The sequence below is a fragment of the Eulemur rufifrons genome, chromosome 21, assembly GCF_041146395.1.
Source record: "Eulemur rufifrons isolate Redbay chromosome 21, OSU_ERuf_1, whole genome shotgun sequence".
In the NCBI taxonomy this organism is placed as follows: domain Eukaryota; kingdom Metazoa; phylum Chordata; class Mammalia; order Primates; family Lemuridae; genus Eulemur; species Eulemur rufifrons.
Window position 1 is genome coordinate 27,305,971 of NC_091003.1, and position 25,364 is coordinate 27,331,334.

The following is a 25,364-nucleotide window of genomic DNA, read 5'->3' on the forward strand; positions in this document are numbered from 1 at the left end:
GTTTAAGGAGGCACATTCAAACGTTATCACAATTATGGTTAAACATGCTAAAAACCTGACAATTCTAAAAGTACTGGTTAATTCAAAAGCTCTGTCGCATACTTCTTGGAACAAGCCAGTTACCTGTGCCCATGCAAAGAGAGGTCTAGAGAACCATGGTGGATTCCCAGGTGATGAATCAAAGGATTCTTAAAGGAACAGGCTCAAAAGTGCAGATCCTGTTTCAGTCTAAGTGTGAAACAGGATCCGCACATTTTGCCTGCAACACACATTCGCCCTTCTCATCTCTAGGGATAACAAAAACAGCCCATCGGATTTCCAGATGCCCTGCCCCCGGCCCCCACCACCCCACACAAAATAGTCTGCTCCCGCGACTCGTCCTTATGCTATCTGGTGAAAGGTCATAAGCCTTTTAAAAAACTGGAGATAGGATGGTAGAATTATACCTAAAAGACTGGCTTATTGCCAGATTCCCATACCAAGTATTGGCAACAGCAAGTGACGTAGGCCTCAGCATAGGTTTGTCCATGGCAGCCATCTTGGGTTTAAGGAGACACAGATGAACCTTATAACAATTATAATAAAAGGTGCTGCGAAAGCTGTTAAATAATTCTCATGGTAGTGGTTATTTCAAAAGCTCTGCGGCATACTTCTTTGAACTAGCCAGTTAACTGGGCCCACGCATAGTGCGGTGTAGAGAACTATGGTGGATTCCCAGCTGATGAAGCAAAGGATTCTTAAAGGAACAGGATGAACATGCGGATCCTGTTTCATACTCTGAAACAGGATCTGCACTTTTCACCTGCCAAACACATGCCCACTTCTCCTCTCTGGGGATAATAAAAAGAAACCACAGAACTGGCGGAGGGCTTGCCGCACCAGCCCCCAGACCCCACATAAAAACTTCCCGTCCAGCGACTCCTTGTTATTCTAACTGCCAAAAGGTGCTCTGACTTTTAAAATAGTGGAGAAGGATGGTGAAATGATACTTAAAAGAATGTATTCTTTCCAGTCTCCAGTACCAAGGATCGGCCACACAAAGTGAGCTCGGCCTCAGCATAGTTTTGTCCATGGCAGCCATCTCGAGACGAACCTTATGACAATTATGATGAAAGGTGCTGCAAAACCTGCAAATAATTCTCAACGTAGTGGTTTTTTCAAAAGCTCTGTGGAATACTTCTTGGAACCCGGCAGTTTTCTGGGCCCACGCATAGAGGGGTCTAGAGAATCATGATGGATTCCCAGGTGATGAATCAAAGGATTCTTAAAGGAACAGGCTGAAAAGTGCGGATCCTGTTTCAGTCTGAGACTGAAACACTATATGCACTTTTTGCCTGCAACACACATGCCCACTTCTCCTCTCTAGGGATAATAAAAACAATCAATCGGATTGACAGATGTCCTCCCCCGCCCCCCAACACTGTACACAAAAAGGTCCCCTCCAGCGACTCATCCTTATGCTATCTGGCGAAAGGTCCTCTGCGTTTTAAAATAATGAAGATAGGATGGTGGAATTATACTTAAAATACTGGCCTTTTGCCAGACTCCCATACCAATTATTGGCAACAGGAAGTGACCTAGGTGTCAGCATAGGTTTGTCCGTGGCTGCCATCTAGGGTTTTAGGAAGCACAGATGAACTTTATCAAAATTATGGTAAAAGTGCTGGAAAAGCTGGCAAATAATTTCCATAGTAGTGGTTATTTCAAAAGCTCTGAGGAAAACTTCTTGGAACCAGGCAGTTTTCTGTGTGCACTAAAAGAGGGGTCTAGAGAACCATGGTGGATTCCCAGCTGATGAAGCAAAGGATTCTTAATGGAACGGGGTGAAAAGTGCAGATCCTGTGTCTGTCTAAGACTGAAACAGGACGCACACTTTTCACCTGCCACACACATGCCCACTTTTCCTCTCTGGGGATAATAAAAACAAACCAGCGAACTGACAAAGGGCCTGCCCCCCTTCCACCCACGCAGATCCCCCCCAAAAAAATTCCCCTCCAGCTACTAATTATTATACTAACTTGCAAAATTTCCCTGCATTTTTAAACAATGGAGAAAGGACGGTGGAGTGATACTTAGAAGAATGGCTTCTTGTCAGTCTCCACTAACAAAAATAGGCAACACCAAGTCAGCTACGCCTCAGCATAGTTATGCCCGTGGCAGCCATGTTGGGTTTAAGGAGGCACATACAAACTTTATCATAATTATGGTGAAACGTGCTGAAAACCCGGCAAATAATTCTCAACGTACTGTTTAATTCAAAAGCTCTGTGGCATACTTCTTGGAAGAAGCCAGTTACCTGGGCCCACGCATAGAGGGGTCTAGAGAACCATGGTGGATTCCAAGGTGATGAATCTAAGGATTCTTAAAGGAACAGGCTGAAAAGTGCAGATCCTGACTGAAACAGGATTCTGACTTTTTGCCTGCAACACACATGCCCACTTCTCCTCTCTAGGGATAACAAAAGCAACCCATCGGATTGACAGATGGCCTGCCCCCGCCCCCCACCACCCCACACAAAATCGTGCCCTCCAGCGACTGATCCTTATGCTATCTGGCAATACGTCTTCTGCCTTTTAAAATAATGGAGATAGAATGGTGGAATTATACCTAAAAGACTGGCTTATTGCCAGACTCCCATACCAAGTATTCGCAACAGCAAGTCACCTAGGCCTCAGCACACGTTTGTCCCTGGCAGCCATCTTGGGTTTAAGGAGGCACAGATGAACCTTATCACAATTATGGTGAAAGGTGCTGCAAAAGCGGTCAAGTAATTCTCATGGTAGTGGTTACTTGAAAAGCTCTGCGGCATAATTCTTTGAACTAGCCAGTTAACTGGGCCCACGCATAGAGCAGTCTAGAGGCCCATGGTGGATTCCCAGCTGATGAAGCAAGGGATTCTTAATGGAACGGGGTGAAAAGTGCGGTTTCTGTTTCAGTCTAAGACAGAAACGGGATCCGAACTTTTCACCTGCCACACACATGCCCACTTCTCCGGTCTGGGGAAAATAAAAACAATCCAGCGAACTGACAGAGGGCCTGCGCCCCCCACCCACACCGACCCCACAAATAAAAATGTCCCCTCCAGCTACTAATTATTTTGCTAACTTGCAAAGGTTTCCGTGCATTTTAAAATAATGGGGAAAGTATGGTGGAATGATACTTAAAAGAATGGCCTCCTTCCAGCCTCCAGTAACAAGTGTCGTGAAATCCAAGTGACCTAGGCCTCAGCATAGTTTTCTCCGTGGCAGCCATCTTGTGTTTAAGGAGGCACAGACGATCCTTATCACAATTATGGTGATATGTGCTGCAGAAACTGGCAAATAATTCTACACGTAGTGTTTATCTCAAAAGCTGTGCAGCATACATCTTGGTACAGGCCAGTTCATGGGCCCATGCATGGACGGTTCTAAGGAACCATGGTGGATTCCCAGCTGATGAATCAAAGGATTTTTAATGGAACCAGCTGAAAAGTGCGGATACTGTTTCAGTCTAACTGAAACAGGATCCGCACATTTCACCTGCCACAAATATATCCACTTCCCTGTCTGGGCATAATAAACACAAACAACCAGACTGACAGAGGGACTGTCCCCCAAACCACCCCGATCCCACCCAAAAACATCCCCTCCGTTGACTCATCCTTATGCTAACTGCCGAAAGTTGCTCACCTTTTAATATAAGGGAGAAAGGATGGTGCAATGATAATTAAAAGACTGGATTCTTGTCAGACTCCCGTACCAAGTATTGGCAACACCAAGCGAGAGAACCCTCAGTATAGGTTTGTCCATGGAAGCCATCTAGGGTTTAAGGAAGCACAAATGAACCTTATCAAAATTATGGTAAAAGTGCTGGAAAAGCTGGCAAATAATTTCCATGGTAGTGGTTATTTCAAATGCTCTGTGGCATACTTCTTTGAACTAGCCTGTTAAGTGGGCCCACACATAGTGGGGTGTAGAGAACTATGGTGGATTCCCAGCTGATGAAGCAAAGGATTCTTAAAGGAACAGGATGAAAAGTGCCGATCCTGTATCAGTCTAAGACTGAAACAGGATCCACACTTTTCACTTGCCACACACATGTCCACTTCTCCTCTCCGGGGATAATAAAAACAAACCACTGGACTGACAGAGGGCCTGGCTCTGCCTCTCCCACCCCACACAAAAACGTTTCCTCCAGCGACTCATCCTTAAGCTAAATGGCAATAGGTGCTCTGCCTTTTAAAATGGTTGTGAACGGAAGGTGGAATGATACTTAAAGAAATGGCTTCTTGCCACGGACCAGTACCAATTATCGGCAACTCCAAGGGAGATTGGCCTAACCGTAGTTTTTTCTGTGGAAGCCAGCTTGGGTTTCAGGATGCACTGCCTAACCTTTTCACAATCATTGTGAAAGTTGCTGCAAAAACTGGCAAATAATACTCAATGTAGTGGTTATTTCCAAAGCTCTGCGGCATACTTCTTGGAACTAGCCAGTTACCTGGGCCCACGCTCAGGGAGGTCTAGAGAACCATGGTGGATTCCCAACTGATGAATTAAAGGATTCCAAAAGGAACAGGCTCAAAAGCGGAGATACTGTTTCAGACTGAAACAGGATCCAAAGTTTTCACCTGCCACATACATGCCCGCTTCTCCTCTCTGGGAATAATAAAAACAAACCACCGGACTGACAGAGGGCCTGCCCTCCCACACACACCCAACCCCACACAAAAAGCCGCTCCAGTGACTCATCTTTATGCTAACTGGCTAAAGGTGCACTGCCTTTTAAAATAATGGAGAAAAGACGGTGGAATTGTACTTAAAAAAAATGGCTTCTTGCCAGGCTCCAGTAAAATGTATCGGTACACCAAGGGAGCTAGGCCTCAGCATAGTTTTGTCCGTGGCAGCCTGCTTGGGTTTAAGGAGGCACAGATGAACCTTATCACAATTATGGTCAAAGGTGCTGCAAAAACTGGCAAACAATTCTCAACGTAGTGGTTATTTCAAAAGCTCTACGGCATACATCTTGGAACTAGCCAGTTACCTGGGCCCACACATAGAGGGGTCTCGACAGCCATGGTGGATTCCCAGCTGATGAATCAAAGGATTCGTAAAGGAACTGGCTGAAAAGTGCGGATCCTGTTTCAGTCTAAGACTGAAACAGGATCCGTACTTTTCACCTGCCACACACATGCCCACCTCTCCTCTTTGGGCATAATAAAGACAAACCACCAGACAGACAGAGAGCCTTCCCCTCAACGCACCACCCGACCCCACTCAAAAACGTCCCCTCCAGCAACTCATTCTTATGATAACTGGAAAAAGGTGTTCTGCCTTTTAAAATGATGGAGAAAGGATGGTGGAATGACTCTTAATAGCATGGCTTCTTGCCAGGCTCCAGTACCAACTATCGGCAACACCAAGTGAACTAGGCCTCAGCATAGTTTTGTCCGCCCCAGCCATCTTGGGTTGAAGGAGGCACGGACGAACCTTATCACAATTATGGTGAAAGGTGGTGCAAAAACTAGCAAATAATTCTCAACGTAGTGGTTATTTCAAAAGCTCTGTGGCATACTTCTTGGAACTAGCCAGTTACCTGGGCCCACGCATAGAGGTCTTTAAAGAACCATGGTGTATTCCCAGCTGATGAATCAAACGATTCTTTTTTGTTTGTTTGTTTGTTTGTTAGCTCATTATGGGGGTACAAAAGATCAGGCTATATACATTCCCCATGCCTCCCCTTTCCCCCGATTCTGAGCTTCAATTTTGTCCATTCCCTAGTCAGTGCACATCACATTCATCATGTAGGTGTGCACCCCTCCTCTCCCCCACCCCATCCCCCCCAGTTAGAACTTGAAGGGTGTCCATTCCCCAGGCAGTGCACATCACATTCATCAAGTAGGTATACACCCATCCCTTCCACCCGGCCCCAACCTCTGTCCGATACCCAATTGGTGTTGTTCCCAAATGTGCACTCAGGGAAACCAATTTGCTGGTGAGTACATGTGGTGCTTATTTTTCCATTCTTGGGATACTTCACTTAATAGAATGGGATCCAGCTCTCTCCAGGAGAACCAAAGAGATGCCATATCGCCATTATTTCTAATAGCTGAGTAATATTCCATGGTATACATATACCACATTTTGCTAATCCATTCATGAATTGATGGGCATTTGGGTTGTTTCCACATCTTTGTGATTGTGAATTGTGCTGCTATAATCATTCAGGTGCAGGTGTCTTTTTTATAGAATGACTTTTGTTCTTCTGGGTAGATGTCCAATAATGGAATTGCTGGATCGAATGGTAGGTCTACTTGAATCTGTTTAAGGTATCTCCACATTGCTTTCCACAGGGGCTGCACTAGTTTACAGTCCCACCAGCAGTGTATGAATGTACCTATCTCCCCACACCCACACCAACATGTATAGTTTTGGGACTTTTTGATAAAGGCCATTCCCACTGGAGTTAAGTGATATCTCATTGTGGTTTTGATTTGCATTTCCCTGATGATTAGAGATGTTGAACACTTTTTCATATGTTTGTTAGCCATTTTTATATCTTCTTTTGAAAAATTTCTATTTATGTCCTTTGCCCACTTTTTGATAGGGTTGTTTGATTTTTTCTTACTGATTTTCCTGAGTTCTAAATAGATTCTTGTTATCAGTCCTTTATCTGATGTGTAGTATGCGAAAATTTTTTCCCATTCTGTAGGTTGTCCATTTACTCTCGTGACTGTTTCTTTGGCTGTGCAGAAGCTTTTTAATTTGATCAGGTCCCATTTATTTATTTTTGTTGTTGCTGTGATTGCTTTAGGGGTCTTCTTCATAAATTCTTTGCCTAGGCCAATGTCTGTAAGAGTCTTTCCTACATTTTCTTCTAGAATTCTAATAGTTTCTGACCTTAGGTTTAAGTCTGTTAACCACTGTGATTTGATTTTTGTGAGGGGTGAGAGTTATGTGTCCTGTTTTAGTCTTCTACATGTGGATATCCAGTTTTCCCAGCACCATTTATTAAATAAGGAATCTTTTCCCCAGAGTATGTTTTTGTCTGCTTTGTCAAAGATTAGATGGCTATATGAGGATGGTTTTATATTGGGATTTTCTGTTCTGTTCCACTGGTCTGTGTCCCTGCACTTGTGCCAGTACCAGGCTGTTTTAAGAACCACAGCCTTGTAGTATAGTTTGAAGTCTGGCAAATTAATACTTCCCATTTTGTTTTTGTTGTTTAAGATTGCTTTTGCTAAACGGGGTCTTCCCTGGTTCCATACAAAGCGTAAAATTAGTTTTTCTATGTCTGTGAAAAAAGATGTTGGTAATTTAATAAGGATTGCATTGAATCTGTAGATAACTTTGGGCAGTATAGACATTTTAACAATGTTGATTCTACCGATCCATGAGCATGGTATGGTTTTCCACCTATTTACATGTTCTGCAATTTCCTTCCTCAGTGTTTCATAGTTCTCCCTATAGAGGTCCTTTACCTCCTTAGTTAAATAAATTCCTAGGTATTTTATTTTCTTTGTTGCTATTTTGAAGGGTATTGAGTCCTTAATTTGGTTTTCCATTTGACTGTTATTGGCATATATGAATGCCTCTGATTTGTGTGTATTGATTTTGTATCCTGAGACTTTACTGAATTCATTGATCAATTCCAGGAGTCTCTTGGTTGAAACCTTGGGGTTTTATAGATATAACATCATATCATCAGCAAAGAGTGAGAGTTTGATCTCTTCTGTCCCTATTTCAACTCCCTTGATTCTGCTCTCTTGCCTGATAGCTCTTGCGAGGACTTCCAATACTATGTAGAAAAGTAATGGGGACAGTGGTAAGCCTTGTCTGGTTCCAGTTTGAAGTGGGAATGCTTTCAGTTTTTCCCCATTCAGTATGATGTTGGCTGAGGGTTTGTCGTATATGGCTTGTATCATTTTTATATAGGCCCCATCTATGCCTATTTTGTTAAGTGTTCTTATCATAAAAGGGTGTTGAATTTTGTCAAATGCTTTCTCTGCATCTATTGAGAGGATCATCTGATCTTTATTTTTGCTTCTATTTATGTGATGAATTACATTCCCATATGTCAAACCATCCCTGCATCTCTGGGATGAAGCCCACTTGGTCGTGATGGATTATTTTTTTGATAAGCACTTGGATTCGATTTGTTAGAATTTTATTGAGAATTTTTGCATCTATATTCATAAGAGAAATTGGTCTATAGTTCTCTGTTTTAGTTGCATCCTTTCCTGGATTTGGTATCAGGATTATGTTGGCTTGGTAAAAAGTGTTGGGGAGAATCCCATCCTTCTCTATATTGGAGAATAGTTTATGTACGATGGGCACCAGTTCTTCTTTGTAGGTATGGTAGAATTCAGGGGTGAACCCATCTGGTCCAGGGCTTTTCTTTTTGGGAAGGTTTTTTATTGCTGTTTCAATTTCAGATCTAGATATCGGTCTATTCAGGAATTCTATTTCTTCCTGGTTGAGCCTGGGAAGGCTGTGTGTTTATAAGAATTTGTCCATTTCCTCCAGGTTTTCTAATTTGTGTGCATAAAGATTTTTGTAGAATTCATAGATGATATCATGTATCTCTGTGGCATCAGTCGTGATTACTCCTTTCGTGTTCCTGATCGAGGTTATAAGAGATTTTTCTTTTCTGCTCTTGGTTAGTTTAGCCAGAAGTGTGTCAATTTTGTTTATTTTTTCAAAGAACCAAATTTTGGTTTTATTAATCTCCGTTATGGTTTGGTTTAATCTCCCTTATGCTCCCTTATGGTCCTTTTCATTTAGTTCTGATTTAATCTTAATAATTTCCTTCTGCTGGGTTTGGGTTTGGTCTCTTCTTTCTTCTCCAGCTCTTTGAGTCTATTCATTAGATTGTCTGTTTGTAAGTTTTCTGTCTTTTTGGCATAGGCATTTATGGAAATAAATTTTCCTCTCAGGACTGCTTTAGCTGTGTCCCACAGATTTTGATAAGTTGTATCTCCTTTGTCGTTTAATTCAAAGAATCTTTTGATTTCTGACTTGATTTCTTCATTTATAAAATGATTGTTCAGGAGAAGGTTATTTAGCTTCCATGACTTTGAGTAGAAATGAGGATTTCTGTTAGGGTTCATTGTTACTTTTATTCCACTGTGATCCGAGAAGCTGCATGGTATTATTTCTATATTTTTAAATTTTTTAAGACATTCTTTATGTCCTAAGATATGGTCAATCTTGGAGAATGTCCCATGAGCTGATGAGAAGAACTTATATTCAGTGGTATTTGGGTAGAATGTCCTGTAGATGTCAGTCAGGCCCATTTGTTCTAGCATTCTATTTACGTCCAATATTTCTTTGTTTATTTTTTGTTTGGAGGATCTGTCTTGAACTGTCAGTGGCGTGTTAAAATCTCTGGCTACTAAAGTGTTGTTATCTATCATTTGGTTCAGATCAAGTAGGGTTTGCTTTATGAATCTGGGTGCACCTAGATCGGGTGCATATATGTTAAGTATAGTTATGTCTTCTTGTTGAATTGTACCCTTCACCAGTATATAGTAACCATCTTTGTCTTTCTTTACTTTTGTTGATTTAAAAACTACGTTATCGGAGATTAGAACTGCCACGCCAGCTTTCTTTTGGGTTCCATTTGCTTGGAATATTGATTTCCACCCTTTTATTTTCAGTCTAAATGCATCCTTGCAGGTTAGATGAGTTTCCTGAAGACAGCAGATACTTGGCTTATATCTTTTTTATCCATTGGGCCAGTCCATGTCTCTTGAGTGGGGAATTCAATCCATTCACATTTAATGAGAGAACTGATAAGCGAGACAGATTGCTGTTCCTCATGTTGGGTTGAATTTCATTGATCTGTTTTCTCTCTTGAGCCATTATGATAACTGTGTTTTCATATTTATCTCTTGATTAGTGTTACATTCGAGGGTCCTTCTTGTGCTGGACCACGTGTAACTCTGTTTTGAATACTTCTTGGAAAGCTGCTCTTGTCTTGGTGAATTCTCTGAGTTTTTGTTTATCTGAGAATGTCTTAATTTCACCTTCATATATAAAACTGAGCTTATCTGGGTACAGGATTCTAGGCTGGGCATTATTCTGTTTCAGAAGAGTGAGAATGGGGCTCCAATCTCTTCTTGCTTGTAAGGTTTCAGTTGAGAAATCTGGCGTGATTCGGATGGGCTTTCCTTTGTATGTTACTTGTTTCTTTCTCCTTACAGATTGAAGAAGGGCCTCGTTAGTGGATATTTTGGTCAGTCTGATAACTACATGACGTGGTGTCTTCCTATTTGGTATGAATCTCTCAGAGGTTCTTTGAGCTTCTTGAACCTGTGTATCTAGAGATTTGGCAAGGCCTGGGAAATTTTCCTCAATTATATCTTCAGATACTTTATTCAACCCTTGCTTATTGTCTTCTTCACCCTCAGGAATGCCGATAACTCTCACGTTAGGCTTCTTCACATAATCCCACATTTCTTGTAGACTATGATTATTTCTCATGTTTCTTTGTTTTAACTCTGTGACTGCCTTATTTAATTGGAAAGTGTTATCTTCGATCTCTGAGATTCTTTCTTCTGTTTGATCTACCCTGCTCTTGAGACTTTCCACTGTGTTTTGTAGCTCCTTGAATAAATTTTTCATTTCCAGGAGTTCAGTTTGATTTTTCTTCAGTATTTCAATTTCTTTGGTGAATTTTTCTTCCAAGTCCTGGATCTTTTTTGTGGTTTCTTTGTGTTGATTATCCATTTTTTCTTGCATAATGTTCAGCGTATTTATGATCCATGTTTGAAATTCTTCCTGTGACATGTTGCTATTTGGAATCTGCTTTGTGTTAATTGGTGGAGAACTAGTAATCCTCTTTGAGGGCATGGTTTCAGCTTGATTCTTTATACTCCTAGAGTTCCTTCGCTGAGCCCTTCCCATCTGAATGAATCCTTAAGATCCCTTCTTTCAGCTTTAGTCTGGATAGGGGCACACTGTGAGTGCCAGGTAAGCTGCCTCCTCTGTCACTAGGGGGAGCCCTTCACATATTGTTCAGGATTTTGCTAGCTCCGCTGGGGGGGCTGCCCCTCTTCCTCTCCCGAGGTGGCTTCTGTCTCTCTCTGTGAGAAAGACAGTGGATAGGGAGAGTGGAGCGGTGCCCTCATTCGCCCAACGCCCCAGCCACTGCAGTTCCCGCGGGCGATGGTCTGCCCCACCCCAATGTCTGCAAGGTCCACGCTCTACTCTCTCGTGACTGGGGAACCACTCAGTGTTCACACAAAGGAACCACTCAGTGCTCCTAGTCAGGGTCCGTGGACTAGGGAAGGGAGCCGCCCAGGGAGCCGCCCGGTACCCAATCGCTCCTCAGCGTTTAGGCTGTGGACCCCGACAATGGCGGCCGCCCGTCTGCAGATCACTGTCACTGGGGTTGAATGCTCAGGGACCGGCAGAGGCCAGAGGAGCCGGGGACCGTGAGAATCCAGCCGCCCACCTATACGAGGCAGTTTGGCATCTGCTAGAGCCGGGACCAAAGCAGCCCCACCGCCCGCGTATAGGAGACAGTTGCTAGGTGCTTCAGCTGCGCACAGCACTCCAGGGTCCAAAATGCCTCCTGCCAATGTCTCCTCTCTGCAGAGCCCCACATCTCCCGTGGCGATTCTGCACCGACTTCAGGCAGATCCTCAATTGAGTGGGTGTGGAGGTCAGAGGGGGAACAAGATGCTTTCCTGTGGGGCTGAACCCACCCCACTCTCTGGTGAGGTGGGTACAGCTGTCCCGTGCTCCCTTCTCTATTGGCCATCCCGCACTCTCCAGATTTTGGTGATTTATTTCCCTAATCACCTCAGTCTTTTCTTGCTCTCTCTCTCTGTCCCACGCTGATTCTCCATGGATTCACACCACCGTTCTTGTGGGGAAGTGAACCTCTAGGGTTGTGGGCAGTGGGAGACCCATGCCTTCCACTCCAGGAGCACGAATCCAGGAGGTCACCACCATTCCACCATCATTGAGAATGAATCAAAGGAGTCTTAAAGGAACGGGCTGAAAAGTGCGGATCCTGTTTCAGTCTAAGTCTGAAACAGGATCCGCACTTTTCACCTGCCACACACATGCCCACTTCTCCTCTCTGGGCATAATAAAAACAAACCACTGGACTGACAGAGGGCTTGCCCCCCCACACACACCACACGACCCCACACAAAAACGTCCCCTCCAGTGACTCATTCTTATGCTAACTGGCAAACGGTGCTATGCCTTTTAAAATAATGGAAAAAGGATGGTGGAATGATACTTGAAAGACTGGTTTTATTCCACGCTCCCGTACCAAGTATCGGCAACACCAAGTGAGCTAGGCCTCAGCATAGTTTTTTCCCTGGCAGCCATCTTGGGATTAAGGAGGCAGAGAAGTACCTTGTCACAATTATGGTGAAAGGTGCTGCAGAAACTGGCAAATAATTCTCACCGTAGTAGTTATTTCAAAAGCTCTGCGGTATACTTCTTGGAACCAGCCAGTTTACTGGGCGCACTCATAGAGGGGTCTATAGAACCTTGGTAGAGTCCCAGCTGATGAATCAAATGATTCTTAAAGGAACAGGCTGAAAACTGCGGATCCTGTTCAGTCTAAGACTGAAACAGGGTCTGCCCTTTTCACCTGCCACACACATACCCACTTCTCCTCTCTGGGGATAATAAAAACAAATCACCAGACTGACAGAGGGCCTGCCCCTCCACCACCCCCTGACTCGACATAAAAACATCCCCTCCAGCAACTCATTCTTATGCTCACTGGTGAAAGGTGCTCTGCCTTTTAAAATAATGGAGAAAGGATGGTGGAATGATACTTGAAAGAGTGGTCTCTTGCCAGGCTCCAATACCAAGTTTCAGCAACACCAAGTTAGCTAGGCCTCACCATAGTTTTTTCCATCGCAGCCATCTTGGATTTAAGGAGGGAGAGATGAACCTTATCACAATTATCGTGAATGGTGCTGCAAAAACTGGCAAATAACTCTCAATGTAGTGTTTATTTCAAAAGCTCTGTGACATACTTCTTGGAACAAGCCAGTTACCTGTGCCCACGCATAGAGGGGTCTAAGACTGAAACAGGATCCACACTTTTCAACTGCCACACACATGCCCACTTCTCCTCTCTGGGGATAATATAAACAAACCACCATACTGACAGATGGTCTGCCTCCCACCACCCCCCCAACCCCACACGAAAACCTACCCTCCAGTGACTGATCCTTATGCTAAATGGTGAAAGGTGTTCTGCTTTTGTAAATAATGGAAAAAGGATGGTGCAATGATACTTAGAAGAATGGCTTCTTGCCAGGCTCCAGGATCAAGTATCGGCCACACCAAGTGAGCTGGGTCTCAGCATAATTTTTCCATGGAAGCCCTCTTCGTTTCAAGGAGACAGAGATGAACCTTATCACAATTATGGTGAAAGGTGCTGCAAAAACTGGCAAATAATTCTCAACATAGTAATTAGGGTTAGGGTTAGGGTTTAGGGTTAGGGTTAGGGGTTGGGGTTAGGGTTAGGGTTGGGTTGGGTTAGGGTTAGGGTTAGGGGTAGGGTTAAGAGTTAAGGGTTAGGGGTTGGGGTTGGGGTTGGGGTTAGGGTTAGGGTTAGGGGTTAGGGTTAGGGTTTAGGGTTAGGGTTAGGGGTTAGGGTTAGGGGTTAGGTTTAGGGGTTGGGGTTAGGGTTAGGGTTTAGGGTTAGGGTTAGGGTAGGGTTAGGGTAAGAGTTAGGGTTAGGGTTAGGGTAGGGGTTAGGGTTGGGGTTAGGGTTAGGGCTGGGGTTAGGGTTAGTGTTGGGGTTAGGGGTTAAGAGTTAGGGTCAGGGTCAGGGTCAGTGTTAGGGGTTAGGGTTAGGGGTTAGTGTTAGGGGTTAGGGTTAGGGGTTAGGGTTAGGGTTAGGGTTTAGGGTTAGGGATAGGGGTTGGGGTTGGGGTGAGGGTTAGGGGTTGGGGTTGGGGTTGGGGTTAGGGTAGGGTAGGGTAGGGTTGGGGTAGGTTTAGGGTTAGGGTTAGGGTTTGGGTTTGGGTTAGGGTTTGGGTTAGGGTTTGGGTTAGGGTTAGGGTTAAGGGTTAGGGTTAGGGGTGAGGGTTAGGGGTTAGGGTTAGGGTTAGGGGTTGGGGTTGGGGTTGGGGTTAGGTGTTAGGGTTAGGTGTTGAGGTTGAGGTTGGGGTTAGGGTAGGGTTAGGGTTAGGGTTAGGGGTTAGGGTTAGGGTTTGGGGTTAGGGTTAGGGGTTAGGGGTCGGGGTAGGGGTAGGGTTAGGGTTAGGGGTTAGGGCTAGGGTTAGGGGTAGGGGTTAGGGTTAGTGTTAGGGTTTGGTTAGGGTTGGGTTAGGGTTTGGTTAGGGTTAGGGGTTGGGGTTAGGGGTTAGGGTTAGAGGTTAGGGTTAGGGTTAGGGGTTAGGGTTAGGGTTGGGGTTAGGGGTTGGTGTTGGGGTTAGGGTTAGGGTTAGGGTTAGGGGTTGGGGTTGGGGTTAGGGTTAGGGTCAGGTCAGGGTAGAGTAGGGTTGGGTTAGGGTTAGGGTTAGGGGTTAGGGTTTGGGGTTAGGGTTAGGGGTTAGGGGTTGGGGTTTGGGGTTAGGGTTATGATTAGGGGTTAGGGTTAGGGGTTAGGGTTAGGGGTTGGGGTTAGGGTAAGGGTTAGGGTTGGGTTAGGGTTGGGGTTAGGGATTGGGGTTGGGGTTAGGGTTAGGGTTGGGTTAGGGTTAGGGTTTGGGGTTAGGGTTAGGGTAGGGTTAGGGTTAGGGGTTAGGGTAGGGGTTGGGGTTGGTGTTAGGGTTTAGGGTTTAGGGTTAGGGTAGTGGTTAGGGTTAGGGTTAGGGTTAGGGTTAGTTTTAGGGTTAGAGTTATGTGCTATGGTTTGTGTTAGAGGTTAGGGTTAGGTTTACTGGTCACGGTTAGGGTTACGTTTCGGGGTTAGCATTAGGGTTAGGGTTAGGGTTAGGTTTAAGGGATAGGATTAGGGTTAAATGTTGTGCTTAGGGTTAGGGTTTAGTGTTAGGGTTATCATTAAGGATTAGGGTCAGGGTTAAATGCTTGGGTGCTGGTAATGGTTAGGGTCAGGGTTAAGGTTCACGGATAGGGTTAGTGTTAAGGGTTACGGGTAGGTTTAGGGTTCAGGGTTAGTGTTAGCATTAGGGCTTAAGGTTAGGATTAGGCGGTAGGTTAGATTTAGGGTTAGATCTAGGCGTTAGGGTAAGGGCTAGCGTTAGGGTTAAGAGATAGGGTTAGGTTTAATGCTTAGGATTAGGGTTAGGGTTTGGGGTTAAAGTAAGTGTTAGGGGTTAGGTTTAAGGATCCAAGGTTAGGGTTATTTTTAGCTGTAGTGTTAGGGTTAGGGATAAGGGATCCCATTAGCATTAAGGGTCTTCCTTACTGTAGGGTTAAGGGTTAGGCTTAGAGTTAAAGGTTAAGGTTAGGGTCAGTGTTAAGATTTAGGGTGAGGGTTAACGGTTAGGGTAAAGGTTAAGCGTTAGGGTTAGGGATTAGTGATTAGGGTTTTTGGTTAGGGTTAGGGTTAGCGGTTAGGAATTAGTGTTTTATGAAGGGGTATGTTTAGAATTAGGATTGGGGTTAGAGTTAGGGTGAGGTATAGGGGTTAGGTTTAGGGGTTAGTTTTAGGGTAAAAGGATAGGATTAGGGTTACGGGTTGGGCTTAGGTTTAGGGTTAAAGTTTACTGCTAGGGTTAGGGATAGGGTTCAGGGTTAGCTTTAGGGGTTCTGGTTAGGGTTAGGTGTTAGGTTAGTGTCAGGGTTAGGTCTAGTCGTGAGGGTAAGGTTTAGGGTTAGCTTTAAGAGCTAGGGTTAGGTTTAATGGTTAGGATTAGGGTTCGGGATAAGGGTTAGGGTAAGGCTTAGGGGTTAGGGTGAAGGGTTAGGGTCAAGGGTTAGGGTTTTTGTTAGGCATAGCGTTGGGGTTAGAAGTAAGGGTTACTGTCAGTGTTAGGGTTGTAGGTAGGGTTACGGTTAGGGTTAGCGGTTTAGAATTAGGGTTAGGGATTAGGTGTCACAGTGATGACTAGGAGATAGGGTTAGAATTATGGGATAGGGGTTGTTCTCAGGAAATGGGTTATTCATTAACGTTAGGATAAGAGGTTAAAGTTAGGCGCACGGTGAGGTTTACGTGTTAAGGGGAGAAATAGGAACAGGGTTGGGTGTTATGTTCAGGGTTAGGGTTATCTGTTAAAGGTATTGTTTATGCTTAGCGCACGGGCCCTGTCTGCATTAGGCGGGCGGGGGGAGTTTAGGGGGCTGGGATTGTACCCGGGAACCCACTCTATCATACTCTGGGTATGGGCCCGTGGGTTTCATGCAGGACACACTGGTAGAGCCTCTTTTCACGCATGGCATGGGAGGATTGCAGGCTTTCTAAACTCTAAGAAAGCAAGAAGTCTGAGAATTAGATTTAGGGTTAGGATTCTGGTTAGGGTTAAGGATGAAGTTTAGTGTTAGGGTGAGGGCTTAGGGTTAGGGAATAGGGTTAGGGTTAAAGGTTACTCTTAGGTTTAACGGTTACACTTTGGTTTAGGGTTGAGGTTTACGGTTAGGGTTAAGATGAGGGGTTAGGGTTTGGTACAGGGTTAGGGGTAAGTGTTAGGTTTAGGGTTTAAGATTAGCATTAGGGTTAGGATTAAAGTTTAGCGTGAGAATTACGCTTAGTGTTAAGGTTACGGGTTAGGGTTTAGGGTTAGGGTTAGGGTTAGGGTTAGTTTTAGGGTTAGAGTTATGTGCTATGGTTTGTGTTAGAGGTTAGGGTTAGGTTTACTGGTCACGGTTAGGGTTACGTTTAGGGGGTAGCATTAGGGTTAGGGTTAGGGTTAAGGGATAGGATTAGGGATAAGTGTTGGGCTTAGGGTTAGTGTTTAGTGTTAGGGTTAACATTAAGGATTAGGGTTAGGGTCAGGGTTAAATGCTTGGGTGCGGGTAATGGTTAGGGTCAGGGTTAAGGTTCACGGATAGGGTTAGTGTTAAGGGTTACGGGTAGGTTTAGGGTTCAGGGTTAGCGTTAGCATTAGGGCTTAAGGTTAGGATTAGGCGGTAGGTTAGATTTAGGGTTAGATCTAGGCGTTAGGGTAAGGGCTAGCATTAGGGTTAAGATATAGGTTTAGGTTTAATGCTTAGGATTAGGGTTAGGGTTTGGGGTGAAGTAAGTGTTAGGGGTTAGTTTTAAGGATCCAAGGTTAGGGTTATTTTTAGCTGTAGTGTTAAGGTTAGGGATAAGGGATCCCATTAGCATTAAGGGTCTTCCTTACTGTAGGGTTAAGGGTTAGGCTTAGAGTTAAAGGTTAATGTTAGGGTCAGTGTTAAGATTTAGGGTGAGGGTTAACGGTTAGGGTAAAGGTTAAGCGTTAGGGTTAGGGATTAGTGATTAGGGTTTTTGGTTAGTGTTAGGATTAGCGGTTAGGAGTTAGTGTTTTATGAAGGGGTATGGTTAGAATTAGGATTGGGGTTAGAGTTAGGGTGAGGTATAGGGGTTAGGTTTAGGGGTTAGTTTTAGGGTAAAAGGATAGGATTAGGGTTACGGGTTGGGCTTAGGTTTAGGGTTAAAGTTTACTGCTAGGGATAGGGATAGGGTTCAGGGTTAGCTTTAGGGGTTCTGGTTAGCGTTAGGTGTTAGGTTAGTGTCAGGGTTAGGTCTAGTCGTGAGGTTAAGGTTTAGGGTTAGCTTTAAGAGCTAGGGTTAGGTTTAATGGTTAGGATTAGGGTTCGGGATAAGGGTTAGGGTAAGGCTTAGGGGTTAGGGTGAAGGGTTAGGGTCAAGGGTTAGGGTTTTTGTTAGGCATAGCGTTGGGGTTAGAAGTAAGGGTTACTGTCAGTGTTAGGGTTGTAGGTAGGGTTACGGTTAGGGTTAGCGGTTTAGAATTAGGGTTAGGGATTAGGTGTCACAGTGATGACTAGGAGATAGGGTTAGAATTATGGGATAGGGGTTGTTCTCAGGAAATGGGTTATGCATTAACGTTAGGATAAGAGGTTAAAGTTAGGCACACGGTGAGGTTTACGTGTTAAGGGGAGAAATAGGAACAGGGTTGGGTGTTATGTTCAGGGTTAGGGTTATCTGTTAAAGGTATTGTTTATGCTTAGCGCACGGGCCCTGTCTGCATTAGGCGGGCGGGGGGAGTTTAGGGGGCTGGGATTGTACCCGGGAATCCACTCTATCATACTCTGGGTATGGGCCCGTGGGTTTCATGCAGGACACAGTGGTAGAGCCTCCTTTCACGCATGGCATGGGAGGATTGCAGGCTTTCTAAACTCTAAGAAAGCAAGAAGTATGAGAATTAGATTTAGGGTTAGGATTCTGGTTAGGGTTAAGGATGAAGTTTAGTGTTAGGGTGAGGGCTTAGGGTTAGGGAATAGGGTTAGGGTTAAAGGTTACTCTTAGGTTTAACGGTTACACTTTGGTTTAGGGTTGAGTTTTACGGTTAGGGTTAAGATGAGGGGTTAGGGTTTGGTACAGGGTTAGGGTTAAGTGTTAGGTTTAGGGTTGAAGATTAGCATTAGGTTTAGGATTAAAGTTTAGCGTGAGAATTACGCTTAGTGTTAAGGTTACGGGTTAGGGTTTAGGGTTAGGGTTAGGGTTAGGGTTAGTTTTAGGGTTAGAGTTATGTGCTATGGTTTGTGTTAGAGGTTAGGGTTAGGTTTACTGGTCACGGTTAGGGTTACGTTTAGGGGGTAGCATTAGGGTTAGGGTTAGGGTTAAGGGATAGGATTAGGGATAAGTGTTGGGCTTAGGGTTAGGGTTTAGTGTTAGGGTTAGCATTAAGGATTAGGGTTAGGGTCAGGGTTAAATGCTTGGGTGCGGGTAATGGTTAGGGTCAGGGTTAAGGTTCACGGATAGGGTTAGTGTTAAGGGTTACGGGTAGGTTTAGGGTTCAGGGTTAGTGTTAGCATTAGGGCTTAAGGTTAGGATTAGGCCGTAGGTTAGATTTAGGGTGAGATCTACGCGTTAGGGTAAGGGCTAGCGTTAGGGTTAAGAGATAGGGTTAGGTTTAATGCTTAGGATTAGGGTTAGGGTTTGGGGTTAAAGTAAGTGTTAGGTGTTAGGTTTAAGGATCCAAGGTTAGTGGTATTTTTAGCTGTAGTGTTAGGGTTAGGGATAAGGGATCCCATTAGCATTAAGGGTCTTCCTTACTGTAGGGTTAAGGGTTAGGCTTAGAGTTAAAGGTTAAGGTTAGGGTCAGTGTTAAGATTTAGGGTGAGGGTTAACGGTTAGGGTAAAGGTTAAGCGTTAGGGTTAGGGATTAGTGATTAGGGTTTTTGGTTAGTGTTAGGGTTAGCGGTTAGGAGTTAGTGTTTTATGAAGGGGTATGGTTAGAATTAGGATTGGGGTTAGAGTTAGGGTGAGGTATAGGGGTTAGGTTTAGGGGTTAGTTTTAGGGTAAAAGGATAGGATTAGGGTTACGGGTTCAGCTTACGTTTAGGGTTAAAGTTTACTGCTAGGGTTAGGGATAAGCTTCAGTGTTAGCTTTAGGGGTTCATGTTGGGGTTAGGTGTTAGGTTAGTGTCAGGGTTAGGTCTAGTCGTGAGGGTAAGGTTTAGGGTTAGCTTTAAGAGCTAGGGTTAGGTTTAATGGTTAGGATTAGGATTAGGGTTAAGGGTTAGGGTAAGGCTTAGGGGTTAGGGTGAAGGGTTAGGGTCAAGGGTTAGGGTTTTTGTTAGGCATAGCGTTGGGGTTAGAAGTAAGGGTTACTGTCAGTGTTAGGGTTGTAGGTAGGGTTACGGTTAGGGTTAGCGGTTTAGAATTAGGGTTAGGGATTAGGTGTCACAGTGATGACTAGGAGATAGGGTTAGAATCATGGAATAGGGGTTGTTCTCAGGAAATGGGTTATGCATTAACGTTAGGATAAGAGGTTAAAGTTAGGCGCACGGTGAGGTTTACGTGTTAAGGGGAGAAATAGGAACAGGGTTGGGTGTTATGTTCAGGGTTAGGGTTATCTGTTAAAGGTATTGTTTATGCTTAGCGCACGGGCCCTGTCTGCATTAGGCGGGCGGGGGGAGTTTAGGGGGCTGGGATTGTACCCAGGAACCCACTCTATCATACTCTGGGTATGGGCCCGTGGGTTTCATGCAGGACACAGTGGTAGAGCCTCCTTTCACACATGGAATGGGAGGATTGCAGGCTTTCTAAACTCTAAGAAAACAAGAAGTCTGAGTATTAAATTTAGGGTTAGGATTCTGGTTAGGGTTAAGGATGAAGTTTAGTGTTAGGGTGAGGGCTTAGGGTTACTGATTCGGGTTAGGGTTAAAGGTTACTCTTAGGTTTAACGGTTACACTTTGGTTTAGGGTTGAGGTTTACGGTTAGGGTTAAGATGAGGGGTTAGGGTTTGGTACAGGGTTAGGGGTAAGTGTTAGGTTTAGGGTTTAAGATTAGCATTAGGGTTAGGATTAAAGTTTAGCGTGAGAATTACGCTTAGTGTTAAGGTTACGGTTTAGGGTTTAGGGTTAGGGTTAGGGTTAGGGTTAGTTTTAGGGTTAGAGTTATGTGCTATGGTTTGTGTTAGAGGTTAGGGTTAGGTTTACTGGTCACGGTTAGGGTTACGTTTAGGGGGTAGCATTAGGGTTAGGGTTAGGGTTAAGGGATAGGATTAGGGATAAGTGTTGGGCTTAGGGTTAGGGTTTAGTGTTAGGGTTAGCATTAAGGATTAGGGTTAGGGTCAGGGTTAAATGCTTGGGTGCGTGTAATGGTTAGGGTCAGGGTTAAGGTTCACGGATAGGTTTAGTGTTAAGGGTTACGGGTAGGTTTAGGGTTCAGGGTTAGTGTTAGCATTAGGGCTTAAGGTTAGGATTAGGCGGTAGGTTAGATTTAGGGTTAGATCTAGGCGTTAGGGTAAGGGCTAGCATTAGGGTTAAGATATAGGTTTAGGTTTAATGCTTAGGATTAGGGTTAGGGTTTGGGGTGAAGTAAGTGTTAGGGGTTAGTTTTAAGGATCCAAGGTTAGGGTTATTTTTAGCTGTAGTGTTAGGGTTAGGGATAAGGGATGCCATTAGCATTAAGGGTCTTCCTTACTCTAGGGTTAAAGGTTAGGCTTAGAGTTAAAGGTTAATGTTAGGGTCAGTGTTAAGATTTAGGGTGAGGGTTAACGGTTAGGGTAAAGGTTAAGCGTTAGGGTTAGGGATTAGTGATTAGGGTTTTTGGTTAGTGTTAGGATTAGCGGTTAGGAGTTAGTGTTTTATGAAGGGGTATGGTTAGAATTAGGATTGGGGTTAGAGTTAGGGTGAGGTATAGGGGTTAGGTTTAGGGGTTAGTTTTAGGGTAAAAGGATAGGATTAGGGTTACGGGTTGGGCTTAGGTTTAGGGTTAAAGTTTACTGCTAGGGTTAGGGATAGGGTTCAGGGTTAGCTTTAGGGGTTCTGGTTAGGGTTAGGTGTTAGGTTAGTGTCAGGGTTAGGTCTAGTCGTGAGGGTAAGGTTTAGGGTTAGCTTTAAGAGCTAGGGTTAGGTTTAATGGTTAGGATTAGGGTTCGGGATAAGGGTTAGGGTAAGGCTTAGGGGTTAGGGTGAAGGGTTAGGGTCAAGGGTTAGGGTTTTTGTTAGGCATAGCGTTGGGGTTAGAAGTAAGGGTTACTGTCAGTGTTAGGGTTGTAGGTAGGGTTACGGTTAGGGTTAGCAGTTTAGAATTAGGGTTAGGGATTAGGTGTCACAGTGATGACTAGGAGATAGGGTTAGAATTATGGGATAGGGGTTGTTCTCAGGAAATGGGTTATGCATTAACGTTAGGATAAGAGGTTAAAGTTAGGCGCACGGTGAGGTTTACGTGTTAAGGGGAGAAATAGGAACAGGGTTGGGTGTTATGTTCAGGGTTAGGGTTATCTGTTAAAGGTATTGTTTATGCTTAGCGCACGGGCCCTGTCTGCATTAGGCGGGCGGGGGGAGTTTAGGGGGCTGGGATTGTACCCGGGAACCCACTCTATCATTCTCTGGGTATGGGCCCATGGGTTTCATGCAGGACAGAGTGGTAGAGCCTCCTTTCACGCATGGCATGGGAGGATTGCAGGCTTTCTAAACTCTAAGAAAGCAAGAAGTCTGAGAATTAGATTTAGGGTTAGGATTCTGGTTAGGGTTAAGGATGAAGTTTAGTGTTAGGGTGAGGGCTTAGGGTTAGGGAATAGGGTTAGGGTTAAAGGTTACTCTTAGGTTTAACGGTTACACTTTGGTTTAGGGTTGAGGTTTACGGTTAGGGTTAAGATGAGGGGTTAGGGTTTGGTACAGGGTTAGGGGTAAGTGTTAGGTTTAGGGTTGAAGATTAGCATTAGGGTTAGGATTAAAGTTTAGCGTGAGAATTACGCTTAGTGTTAAGGTAACGGGTTAGGGTTTAGGGTTAGGGTTAGGGTTAGGGTTAGTTTTAGGTTTAGAGTTATGTGCTATGGTTTGTGTTAGAGGTTAGGGTTAGGTTTACTGGTCACGGTTAGGGTTACGTTTAGGGGGTAGCATTAGGGTTAGGGTTAGGGTTAAGGGATAGGATTAGGGATAAGTGTTGGGCTTAGGGTGAGGGTTTAGTGTTAGGGTTAGCATTAAGGATTAGGGTTAGGGTCAGGGTTAAATGCTTGGGTGCGGGTAATGGTTAGGGTCAGGGTTAAGGTTCACGGATAGCGTTAGTGTTAAGGGTTACGGGTAGGTTTAGGGTTCAGGGTTAGAGTTAGCATTAGGGCTTAAGGTTAAGATTAGGCGGTAGGTTAGATTTAGGGTTAGATCTAGGCGTTAGGGTAAGGGCTAGCGTTAGGGTTAAGAGATAGGGTTAGGTTTAATGCTTAGGATTAGGGTTAGGGTTTGGGGTTAAAGTAAGTGTTAGGGGTTAGGTTTAAGGATCAAAGGTTAGGGTTATTTTTAGCTGTAGTGTTAGCGTTAGGGATAAGGGATCCCATTAGCATTAAGGGTCTTCCTTACTGTAGGGTTATGGGTTAGGCTTAGAGTTAAAGGTTAAGGTTAGGGTCAGTGTTAAGATTTAGGGTGAGGGTTAACGGTTAGGGTAAAGGTTAAGCGTTAGGGTTAGGGATTAGTGATTAGGGTTTTTGGTTAGTGTTAGGGTTAGCGGTTAGGAGTTAGTGTTTTATGAAGGGGTATGGTTAGAATTAGGATTGGGGTTAGAGTTAGGGTGAGGTATAGGGGTTAGGTTTAGGGGTTAGTTTTAGGGTAAAAGGATAGGATTAGGGTTACGGGGTGGGCTTAGGTTTAGGGTTAAAGTTTACTGCTATGTTAGGGATAGGGTTCAGGCTTAGCTTTAGGGGTTCTGGTTAGTGTTAGGTGTTAGGTTAGTGTCAGGGTTAGGTCTAGTCGTGAGGGTAAGGTTTAGGGTTAGCTTTAAGAGCTAGGGTTAGGTTTAATGGTTAGGATTAGGATTAGGGTTAAGGGTTAGGGTAAGGCTTAGGGGTTAGGGTGAAGGGTGAAGTGTTAGGGCTTTTGTTAGGCATAGCGTTGGGGTTAGAAGTAAGGTTTCCTGTCAGAGTTAGGGTTGTAGGCAGCGTTACGGTTAGGCTTAGCGGTTGAGAATTAGGGTTAGGGATTAGGTGTTACAGTGATGACTAGGAGATAGGGTTAGAATTATGGGATAGGGGATGTTCTCAGGGAATGGGTTATGCATTAACGTTACGATAAGAGGTTAAAGTTAGGCTCACGGTGAGGTTTACGTGTTAAGGGGAGAAATAGGAACAGGGTTGGGTGTTATGTTCAGGGTTAGGGTTATCTGTTAAAGGTATTGTTTATGCTTAGCGCACGGGCCCTGTCTGCATTAGGCGGGCGGGGGGAGTTTAGGGGGCTGGGATTGTACCCAGGAACCCACTCTATCATACTCTGGGTATGGGCCCGTGGGTTTCATGCAGGACACAGTGGTAGAGCCTCCTTTCACACATGGCATGGGAGGATTGCAGGCTTTCTAAACTCTAAGAAAACAAGAAGTCTGAGTATTAAATTTAGGGTTAGGATTCTGGTTAGGGTTAAGGATGAAGTTTAGTGTTAGGGTGAGGGCTTAGGGTTACTGATTCGGGTTAGGGTTAAAGGTTACTCTTAGGTTTAACGGTTACACTTTGGTTTAGGGTTGAGGTTTACGGTTAGGGTTAAGATGAGGGGTTAGGGTTTGGTACAGGGTTAGGGGTAAGTGTTAGGTTTAGGGTTTAAGATTAGCATTAGGGTTAGGATTAAAGTTTAGCGTGAGAATTACGCTTAGTGTTAAGGTTACGGTTTAGGGTTTAGGGTTAGGGTTAGGGTTAGGGTTAGTTTTAGGGTTAGAGTTATGTGCTATGGTTTGTGTTAGAGGTTAGGGTTAGGTTTACTGGTCACGGTTAGGGTTACGTTTAGGGGGTAGCATTAGGGTTAGGGTTAGGGTTAAGGGATAGGATTAGGGATAAGTGTTGGGCTTAGGGTTAGGGTTTAGTGTTAGGGTTAGCATTAAGGATTAGGGTTAGGGTCAGGGTTAAATGCTTGGGTGCGTGTAATGGTTAGGGTCAGGGTTAAGGTTCACGGATAGGTTTAGTGTTAAGGGTTACGGGTAGGTTTAGGGTTCAGGGTTAGTGTTAGCATTAGGGCTTAAGGTTAGGATTAGGCGGTAGGTTAGATTTAGGGTTAGATCTAGGCGTTAGGGTAAGGGCTAGCATTAGGGTTAAGATATAGGTTTAGGTTTAATGCTTAGGATTAGGGTTAGGGTTTGGGGTGAAGTAAGTGTTAGGGGTTAGTTTTAAGGATCCAAGGTTAGGGTTATTTTTAGCTGTAGTGTTAGGGTTAGGGATAAGGGATCCCATTAGCATTAAGGGTCTTCCTTACTCTAGGGTTAAAGGTTAGGCTTAGAGTTAAAGGTTAATGTTAGGGTCAGTGTTAAGATTTAGGGTGAGGGTTAACGGTTAGGGTAAAGGTTAAGCGTTAGGGTTAGGGATTAGTGATTAGGGTTTTTGGTTAGTGTTAGGGTTAGCGGTTAGGAGTTAGTGTTTTATGAAGGGGTATGGTTAGAATTAGGATTGGGGTTAGAGTTAGGGTGAGGTATAGGGGTTAGGTTTAGGGGTTAGTTTTAGGGTAAAAGGATAGGATTAGGGTTACGGGTTGGGCTTAGGTTTAGGGTTAAAGTTTACTGCTAGGGTTAGGGATAGGGTTCAGGGTTAGCTTTAGGGGTTCTGGTTAGGGTTAGGTGTTAGGTTAGTGTCAGGGTTAGGTCTAGTCGTGAGGGTAAGGTTTAGGGTTAGCTTTAAGAGCTAGGGTTAGGTTTAATGGTTAGGATTAGGGTTCGGGATAAGGGTTAGGGTAAGGCTTAGGGGTTAGGGTGAAGGGTTAGGGTCAAGGGTTAGGGTTTTTGTTAGGCATAGCGTTGGGGTTAGAAGTAAGGGTTACTGTCAGTGTTAGGGTTGTAGGTAGGGTTACGGTTAGGGTTAGCAGTTTAGAATTAGGGTTAGGGATTAGGTGTCACAGTGATGACTAGGAGATAGGGT